The following is a 10,295-nucleotide window of genomic DNA, read 5'->3' as shown; positions in this document are numbered from 1 at the left end:
GGGCACGGCCCTGCCTTACGGCCTGCCGTGGGAAAAGGGATGCGACGTGGGGCCTGGCTGGGACGACTTAGACACATTGCACAGGGTGACGGGCGAAAGGGGAGCGGGTGGATGAGCTGTAGAACAAGGAAGCAAAGCAGGTGGAGAACATGGCTTCTGGCATCTCCCCAGGCTGCGGGGCCAGGAGGCAGTGAGCTGGCTGGCCAAGGGACGGGCTGGCCGTGGGGGCACCCCACCAAGGGCTGGGGGACACACGGTGTTGGGCAGCTGCCCCGGGCACGGGCTGCTCTTTGGGGCCAGCTGCGTGTCAGTCTCGCCAGGACCAGCTGGCTGGAAACGCTTAGTGCTTTGTCAGAGAGGGGGCAACGAATGTCCAGTGCGGCAGCTTGGGGTGGCCCTTCGGAGCATCCAGCGAGGCAGGTGTTAACTAGGCACAAAGAGACTTTCGCCTGCGCTGTGCAGGGTCCCCAGGCATCTGCGATTGCTACAGCAGGCGCTGTGATCTCTGCACCGGATTCCCTTTGATCACTACTGGCTTTGTTCATTTTGTAAGCCCTCGACCTTTCTGTTCCTTTCAAATACTGCTGGAATTTCTTACACTGGGCATGCTTGAAACGATGTCCCCTAATACACCACCCCCTTTCCACCACCATAGTCTTCCAGTCTAATCATTTACTAGCTTTAGCACTGAACTCTATTCTCGGGAGCCAAATAATAACAACACTTCTTCAAGAGCAGCTTTAAGTTGATACGAGCCATAAGTCAAGAGGAATAATTTAAAAAAAACAAAACAAAAAACCAATATAATTTACTTAGACAAGCGTTACTATGTCATTAATACTGCCTTCGTTTGCTAAGTCTTTTTACAGTCCACTTAGCCTGCAATTTGCCTGCTGTTTGCTCTGAGTGCTCTGCTAGACCGGACAGGGACAGTAACTGCGATCAGCTTTGCTAGCTGGTTTTTTTATGCTTAGTTTCACTTGAAGGGTCTCTGCCGCAGTGTTTGGATAGAAACACTGCAGAGACATGGTTATTTATTTAAACCATCTGTTTCCATTGGCACAAAGATAGCCCATCACAATATTTCTGTTGGTCTTCAAACTCTTTGCACACCTGGCGGTGGCCGGACGTGTTAGCAGATCCAAGTGAACAGATCCTGCTGTTACAAACAGTTCATGCTAGTTTGGTGCGGGTATAAATAATGCCAATCACCGAAGGCAATGCCCTTTTTCTGCTGCCCTCTCCGAATTTTTCATCCTCCAGCCTGGGAATAGCACAGGAATTATGACCGGGGGGGGGTGGAATTCAAACTGGCATTTCTACAGCAGTTTGTATCAGCCTTTCTCTTCCAGCAAAAGCTTTTTGTTTGTGTTTGGTGCAGGGTAAGTATGGCCTTTAACCCTCTACACGACTGGGTATTGCTAACATGCCTTTTCATGAAAAGCCAAAAGGATTACCGAGTGAGGGCAAAAACCAGTGCTGAGCAGTCTCTGCATCGCTCTCCTCTGGGGTTGTTATCTCTGGCTTTTTGGACCTGTAATTGCCTAACTGTAAAACATCCCCATTAGCTCCTGACCCTGCTTGATCTCTAGCTCAAAATGGGTCTGTCTGGGGAGCGTGAAGGAACACTTTAACAGTGAACGTGGGCTTTGGTGGGTGCTGCCCCTTGGGTATGTGCTCTGACTTCTTTTTCACCCCCCCCCCAGGAGACGGCATTAACACAGTCCCTGCTACCTCAAATTCCACAGTCCGGTTTCCCATGCGTTGGTAAATCAGCAGGGTCAGCGTGCCCCGGGTGCAAGAAGTGGATGGGAAAACCCGACCGCCTGTTTCCCTTTGCCAGGTAAGTGTTGTTACCACTCGCTCCAGCATAAAACCACATTGTATTCGCACACAACAAACAACTTGCTTCTCCCTGTCCAAAGATGTCATTAATGGAGCCCCTGGGCAGCACTAAATTATGTGCGAGGCTGAAACCACTCATCTGTAATCAGGCAACGAAATCAAACTTGTTTAATGGTACAGCCAGACAGTAAAAATAAGGCCAGTGTAACTGCGCTAGCAACACCAATAACAACAGCATGACACATCCTTGAGCAATTTGGCTGCGCGCTCGCCTCCCCAGCCGGCCGGCAGCACGCACAGCCGGCGCTGCCTGCCGCGGGCCGGCCCGGCGCTGGCTGCAGCGGGCAGGCCACACGCCGTTAGTCAGCCCCTTCTCTGTGCCGTACAAAAAATGTCTTGGTTGTCTCCATCCATTTCCTTTTGCCCCCGGCGATCCTGCCCGCACCCGACAAGCGGGCTGCGAGTACCGCAGCCAGAATCCAGGCTGGGGCAGGTGCTGCAGGCAGGATACGTACCTTGCACGTCAAAGCCCCTTTAGCATCACCTTTGCGGTCACCGGCAAACAGCAGATGCCTTCAGGCGGCGATTCGGCAGGAGCAAACGCGGTGGCTTTGTGGGGGAGCCCGCACGCTCGCAGTCCTGAGAGAACGGGCACAAACCGTCCTGGGAGCAGAACCAGAGACCACGTCACCCGTCTCGGCTCTCACCACAGCTACGAGTATTTATTGTATTTGCTCCTATTTTCTTTTCCTGGTCCAAAGACTCTGGATTTCCTTTGTATAGCGTGAAACCACCGCAGCAGCAGGGCTGGCCAGGCACTCCTCTCTTGCTGCCCTGTATCTGTGGGGGAGTGAAACTTTGAGGAAATCAGTGCGTTGGTCACATACTCCCTCAAAAACCACCCTGTAGGACAAGGGCTCTGTTAAGGCAGGTGGCAACGTGGTTACAGCTCCCCTCGACAGGACGAGAGAATAACCCTCCCTGTTCCTGGCCCACCTTGCGCGTACACACAGCACCCACCCATGTAACAGGCACCAGTGCTTTTTCCTGTCGGAGTAGGGCTCTTGGTGGCTGCCACAGGCTTTTGTGTCACTCGGGCGTCCCCTGGGAGCGCGAGGGCCCTCCGCAGCTGGCCATGGACACGAACACAACAGAGCTTGGCTCCAGCCAAACCAAAAAATAAATTGCGAAATGCAAATGACGTGTTTTAGGTCGGAAAAGGCAGCAAGTGACAGAATTTTTTTACAGTTGCACTATCAGTGCAATTTGCCGGTCTCGCCCTTTGCAGGGTTTGGGCCTGGGAGGCCCTGTAAAAACTGCACACTTTGGTGTCAGCCGAGAATTGGATGGGGAGCAGAGCGTGCCATAAGGCTGCTCATTTCTGGCACAGGAAAAGCACTGGTCTGGGGAGTTAAAATACAGCAAATGGCACTTCTTTGCATTTATCCAGCTTCCAAACAGAAAACAAGGACCAGGTGTGATAGCACAAATAGGCGGAAAGCAACTCCACTTTAAGACGTGCTAAAATACCTTCGCCTCAAAAAAAAAAAAACCTGCGGCCTGGGCTGCACAGGAGTGACTGATGGTAGAAAAGCTATCAAATGTTCGATGTCAGCCGGCATCGACTCGATATTAAAATGACCTGGGCAATACGGCTCAACAAAGCTCTGCTCAGACCATTCACCTAGGCAGGCCAGCTCTCGCCCGGGATGAAGAAATAGCCAGTGACAAAGGACTTTCTGAGATAACGGCAGCAGCGACTTCCACTTCTGTAAATGACTTATTTGTTCAAACCTGCTGCTCTCTTCACACTTCTGCAAGTGTTTTGCAGTGAACGTGATAAAGTATCAACCCAGCCGATATAAAACCCGCCTTAAAAATCACTGTCTTTAGGAGGAAGAGGTGCTTCCTCTTAAGTGGCTGAGCTAAACCGTTTCCAAGCATTTCCAGCCCGGCTCAGTCCAGTCACTAAACCCTTGGATCAACTGCTGCTTTCAGTTACACCTGTAATAAGCCCGTGGTAGGTCACTGGGCTTGTTCCAGTTTATACCAGTTCAGAAAACAGTCAGGAATGGGATTTTTGGTTTGTTTGGGTTCCCTCCCCCCCCCTTCAGTTACACAGTTCTAGGGGAAAAAATCCCACCGATTCAAAGGAGGCGCTGGATGGCCGTCGTCCGGGTGAGAGGAGCCCCGGCCCTGCTGGCATGGCACTTGTTTGGCATCACCACCCAGGGCAAACCGTGCTGTGGGCAAGGGCCACCTACGGTCTGATTTCCTGCGAACCTGCAAAGGCTCGAATGTACACATACACGCCCTCCGAGTGTTTGCTTCAGGAATAACAGCTTCACAGCTTTTGCGAAAGCGAGCTAAAAAGAGCAGCAAATCCAGCAATATAGCCTCTTAATGCTTCTCCAGATGGAAAAAAGAGAATAAAACTTCTCTTATGAAGTTAACTTCCACTGACTTCCAGGACCAGCCAGCGAGATACCACCGAGCCTCTTGCAGCCTGAATTCTCGGAGGTTATTCATAAGCCAATTTAGTACCACGGTTTATTCTGAAAAACGTCGATCCTAGCAAAAAATGTGTGTCTGTCCCCCTCCAGCTGTACAATGGGTATAAAAGCCAGACCGGCGCTAGCTGCGTACGTTACGGCTCTCTGCTATTATAGCAAGAGGGCAAGAAAGCGCGTATGTACGAAGAGCTGCGTGTGTACAGCCCTTATCCCCGCTGCGCCAACGCCTCTCCCCAGCTGTGAGCCGCAGAGAGGTAGCCAGCGGTGACACACGCTCGACAAGATGCCGCAGACCGGAGCGCTTTCTCAAGCACTGATGTTTTCTTTATGAGGCAAATGTTTCTGCAAGGGTTCAGCTTTTTTATATATTCTCCTACATGAAAAATTAAAAAACCAGAGTGTTCCTGTCCTGGACATTTTTTGTTGCTGCTGTAACCAGTGCTGAAAGAAAAGTGCTCCGTGTCCCTCAGACACCGCGCATGCCACCAGACCGGCTTTGCTGGTGTGTCGACAGCGGAGGTGCTGGAGGGAGGTTTGGAAATGGCCCCTGGGGGGGCCCTTGGAACGGGGAAACAGTTTTGAGCCATTGCTGCTGCACGGCCCGGCCTGTGGAAAGGGCTGAGCACAGAGACCCTGTCAAACCTGCAAGAGGTAACAAATTACTGTGGCTCTGAAATGAGAAGGTGCGCAGCTTCACGCGGGTGCATTTTGCCTTGAGACAGCTGGAAAAAAAAAAAGGATGTGAACATTAAAAGCATTTAAGAAATACTGTGTATCTCTTTTCCATAGCAAAGGTAAGAGATTCAGACAAATAAACACAGTTTTACAATTTGTACCTGCAGTTTTGGGGAGATTGTATTTGCAGTTAAACAGCTAGTGTCCTTCCTTGGCAGCGAAGGATTGCGAAACCCTCGGTGGACAGTGCTTAGAAACGCTCTCGAAAATGCCAGTTATCCCCGCTGCATCCCCAGCAACATGCAATTCCCGTTTGTTCTTTAATAACCCAGCACAGATGGTGCAATGCACGCCTTGGAGGATGCTGACCCGCTACCGTACTTAGTGCAAAACCCAGGGCTGCTTCTTAGCTACAGAATAAGAAGAGAATTTATTGTTTGGGGTAGATTGGGATCTGTAATCCCAGCACCAGCAGTCAGATTGAAAGGCTGATTCCTTCAAAAGCCAAAGCTCGGCTGTAATACCATGGATATATACACACGGATAAAACAGAGATGGCTTTGACGTACAGAGTCGTTCATACAACATTCCTGTCATGTCACAAACACATCAGCCTAAAAGCTTTACTCATCCTATTACAGTTCCCAAGCGGAGCCGGGACCTGACTCTGCCCATGGAGGCTGCCAGCTCTACGCGGCGTTCCCACGTTCTTTGCACAACAACGTGCCCTCAGCCACGCAGCTCAGTAACTGCGCAGGCAGGCGAAGTAGCATGACAGACCATCAAAACAGGGAGAATCGATGTAGGTGTTCGTTTTAAGGTCATTTCCCTAGTGGTCACCATTCATTCTGAGGACTGAATTCTGTACTTTGACATGTAGGTAATAAAAGCTTTGGTGCAAAGCGGTGGACTTAGGCATGAGTTTCAGTGAATTTCTGAATCAAGGTCTCGGAGATCAGCTGGCCGCCTCCGTCCTGGCGTGCCCTACTGCTACCTCCGAGGATCGGTTTGGCCCGTGATCCAGAAATACGGCCTAACAAACCTAGCACCCCGCAAGACAAATGAATTTGGAACTGGGTTTCTTTGGTTTTGGTTTTGGTTTTTGTTTTATGCAACCGAAGTTCACAGTAGCTGGCTGAATGCTGGGCGGCTGGAGAGAGCTAAAAACAAACGAATACTGACGCTAAATGAAATACTTCGGTCAACTATCAACTACAGGCTGCAGTGGCATTCCCGGCCACGGAGTACTCTTCTCTCTGGCCACCGCCAGGAAAGCAAGCGGGGTGGGAGCGTGTTGCAGGGGCATGGAGGTCGTCTTTTGCTTCTGAGTAAGCTTTGGTGGTGCTCTGGCTCCAGCACACGTGCTGGGTGATTTGGTTTCTTCCCCATTCCCTCTTTGTCAGGGCGTTTTTTTGGCACATTACACATCTTGGGCAACGCATGCGGCTCGTGCTCTCCCTGACCACCCCCCCCTCCGTCCCCACAGCTCACACTGGCAAACTGGGAGGGGAGTGCAAAATTCTGGCAAACAACTTTTTTGGCCTGCCAAGACGGCGGTGTGGGTAGAAGAGGTGTTCTTCAAGGGGAGGTTTTATATGTAACTGCATTTTGGGTCCGCTCTCCCCAGCAGCATACTTTGGAAATGGCGCGGTGCCAACCCTCCCGAGCGACTTCAGTTACGCGCTACAAGAGAAACAGGATCGTTTGGAGAGGTGCACCCCAGCACGGCACCAACGTCCTCTTCATTGCAAGCAATAACGTAAGCAAGAGAAAAAAAAGCTGGGCTTGGGGTATTGCTGAAGCAGTAGGCAAATGTGAAGCTGTGATGTTTGGGTCTGGGTGAGCCTGCTCCTGAACCTGCTCAAACTCTGGCCCTTCGTGCTGGCAGCTTTGCCTCTCTCCTGTCTCTCTCCCTTTCTCCCAGAGCAGAGCTGCTTGGGTTTTGCTTTTTTTTTTTTTTCCTTCCCTTGTCTGACTGCTTTCCTATTACGTGTGGGCTGAAGATGCGGTCAGTCCGTGCGCCAGCAAACTGGCCATCACTCACCCAGACAGGCACCGGCAGGACAGATAGGAAAGAGCAGAAAGTCAGTGTCGCTACCGAACACCTAGCTCTTTGGCCGCAATTATTTATAGCAACTTGGTACGTGTGCCTGTGTGCTTCTCCACGTGACGACAGGCATCGCTCCCAACCACTACCGGGTCTGGATGCCGCGGTGCGATAACCCCCGTTTTCTTGGTTATAACTGTATTTTTGGGCTATCTAGAAATACATGACTCAACTGTCTTACCTGCGAAATGCCACTGTGTTTCTGGAGAGAGCACTGTGCCTTTCAGGGGTAAAGCACCCGGTTCCTTCTCCCTGGGGGGCACTTGCTCCCTCCACGCCAAGGGGAAACCAGGGCGGGAACCTGCTCATCTCCTCGGGCTCAGCCCTCCGCAGCGGAGCGTGTGGCCAGGCTCCCTCCCCTCCAAAACCCAGCCCCTGCTCTACTTCCACGTGCTCTGAAATGCCGCTTACGTTGCTCACAACGCATTTGCGATTAGATGTCTGTCTGGAGAATTCGGCTGTCTTCAAGTTTGGGTTGGAGCTGAGCAAAGTTCAGTAACAGAAAGCATTTTAAAACCATGTTTCGCAGAAGACTTGACCCGAGCTCCGCTTAGAGCAACCCCTGCCAGCACTTGCAAGGCGGTATTTTGTCAGCGTTGAACCTCCAGCTACTCATTAATCATTTCACTCAGTTCAGATGGAGGACACAAAGCAAGGGGGAGGTGGGATATTTCCAGAACAAACCTATTTTTTGGTTACACATGAGTGTCTCAGTGTCTGCTTTGCTGACAAGCTGGAGCCCCACCCCAGCGATTTGTGCTCAGCCTTTGGGAAAAGAGTGAGACCGCTCTGAGGAAAATGATTTAAAATGCCTTCAGATGCCTTTTCACTTCTTTTTATTTAATTCCATAAATATTTTCATAAGGCTCAGTGTCTTTACAACACTTTTTTAAACACTTTTTTTGTTTTATACACACAACTTTGACACTTGTTTGACAGGGTCAAACAGTCCAATATAAACAAAATAATAAAACTGGCAAGTGCGGATCAGCTGGGTTACACAAATCCTTTTTTTTTTTCTTTTTTTTTCTTTTTTTTTTTGCTCTTACTGTTAAAACCCCAAAAGCACTAAAATATCAGTATTTGGCTTCAAACTAGAATTTTAAAAACCTTTTTTTTTTTTTTTTTTAAATTCTCTGCTACAAGTCCCTGTCGTCATAGTGCCTTTAAACTCCTACAGACTCTTCTTTTCTTCTTAAGGAAAAATAAGCTTGGTGATGCCATGCAGAACTTACAATAGCTACTAAATATACATGTTCCCTGAAATGTAGCTGCAATGAAAAGATGACAGAGCATAAAGAGAACAAAACCAGAAACCCAAAGCACCACAGTGTACTATCAATAACATTGCAGTGGACGGCCAGTGACCACCCAGAAACTGAAACAAATTTCAAATATATTTCTCTATGTATTATTTTCTATTTACAACTGTTAGATGCACCTAGGTTGGTTCTTGTTTGATCTTTTTGGAGAGGGTGGGGAGGCGAAAGTCTTGAATTTAGATCCTCTGTTCTAGTGTCTAGGTCAAGGGGTAATGCATGTCATTTACCTAGGGAAGAGGGCATTGTTATTTTTTTTTATATATATATATAGATTCAGCCAGAGAAATACCGTAAACATGTAAGTTTGTTACAACTCTCTTGTTTCTGCATATGGAATGGTAAGTGGGTTCCTCCTGTCTGGCATTGAAATGAAAGTCTGTATCAGATGCTCAGTCAAAATCACCCCCATCTGATTGCATCTGCGCTGCTCCCAGCGCGCTCAGACACATGAGGCAGCCCAGCCCTGCTCCCTAGCGGGAAAGCCACCGTAGGTAGTAAAAGTGGGACCCAGTGCTGGTTCTTCTTTGTGATAATGCTCCATCTCTTGCAGCACCTTGGCAATTTATGGAGGGGAAGAGCTTTCTTGAATGCCATGCCTGAGAGCCAAGCCCCTCTTCCCTCCGGAACAAACGCCTGCATCTGCTTTGCCTGCCGCCTGGCTTCGGCAAGCACTAGCAACGCTAGCTTGTTTTGGCTTTCCATTTAAGAAAGAAGCTGCGAGTCCAACAAGTGGCCTTGTCAGATCAAGCGAGTCTTGATTTATGATGCAAATAATGGTGTGGCGGTGGTGTTTCTTTTTTCCTAGTGCTGAATATTTAGGAAGCATCTTCTCATAAAAATTATGGATGTCTCATTCTCACTCTCTGAGGCACAAAACAGTAAATGAACAGGCTTAACTAATGTGCTTGTTACTTTTTTCCCTAAGCAATTAAAAAGGCAAAGGAATAAGTGAAATTTTCATCATGTTGACAACAGTTTGTAATCTCTCTCTCTTTCTCTCTCTCTCTCTGCATCTCTCCAGCCATTCCGAAATAGTAAAACATTTCAGTTAACTTCTGAGAACCCATCTCATTCGCTTCTTTAAATACCCATTCTGTTAAAGAAACAAAATAATATTTGCTACATATTCAGTATTAAACTCTGACCATAAAAATGCAAAGATACAAAAGAGCATAAAAATAAGTTCTGATACAAAATTGGGTTGCCTCCTATTTGGGATTCCCGGTGCTTCGCTGCTGCCTGTCACAGAGGGGCAAAACCACTTCCTCTCCAAAACACTACTCCGGCTTTGCTGTTTATTGATAGTTTCTAGATTACTAAAAAGTGCTGAGATTATTGTTGTACTGAAATAAAAAAATATAGCCACTGCCTTGTAATATGCCCTGAAATAAAACAGGCTCCATGGACATGCTGAAATCACACCCTCTGCTCTTCCCATTCGCTTGTATTTCTTAGGAGAGAAAAAAAAAGTATCTCCACGCTCGTTGGCCTGGGGTGCTTATGTGGTGTATCAGATTCAAAAGAAAATGATAAATACCGTGATCAATCACTTCATCCCACATTTTCAAAGGAGGGTGCAGAATAGCTCTGCAAAGTTTTCAAGTTCATCTTCTAAATCTGGTTAAACAGTCTCATTCGCCCTAGGAAAAAAAAGTCATCCCAGAGCACAATGATTTGTTTTACAAGCTTAAACATAAGCTTTTGCGCTTGCAAACAAATGTACTTAAGGCTGAAATTGTAGGAAATGTCTTTGAAAAAAGAGCTATGAATCTCCAGAGGGAGAAAAAGAGAGAGAAAGAGACCTGGAGAGTTTAGCTCATCACTCCAGAGCCC

This window comes from Pygoscelis adeliae, unplaced genomic scaffold, assembly GCF_000699105.1.
Source record: "Pygoscelis adeliae isolate BGI_AS28 unplaced genomic scaffold, ASM69910v1 Scaffold465, whole genome shotgun sequence".
In the NCBI taxonomy this organism is placed as follows: Eukaryota; Metazoa; Chordata; class Aves; order Sphenisciformes; family Spheniscidae; genus Pygoscelis; species Pygoscelis adeliae.
The sequence above is the reverse complement of the archived record's forward strand: the minus strand, read 5'-3'. Positions refer to the sequence as shown.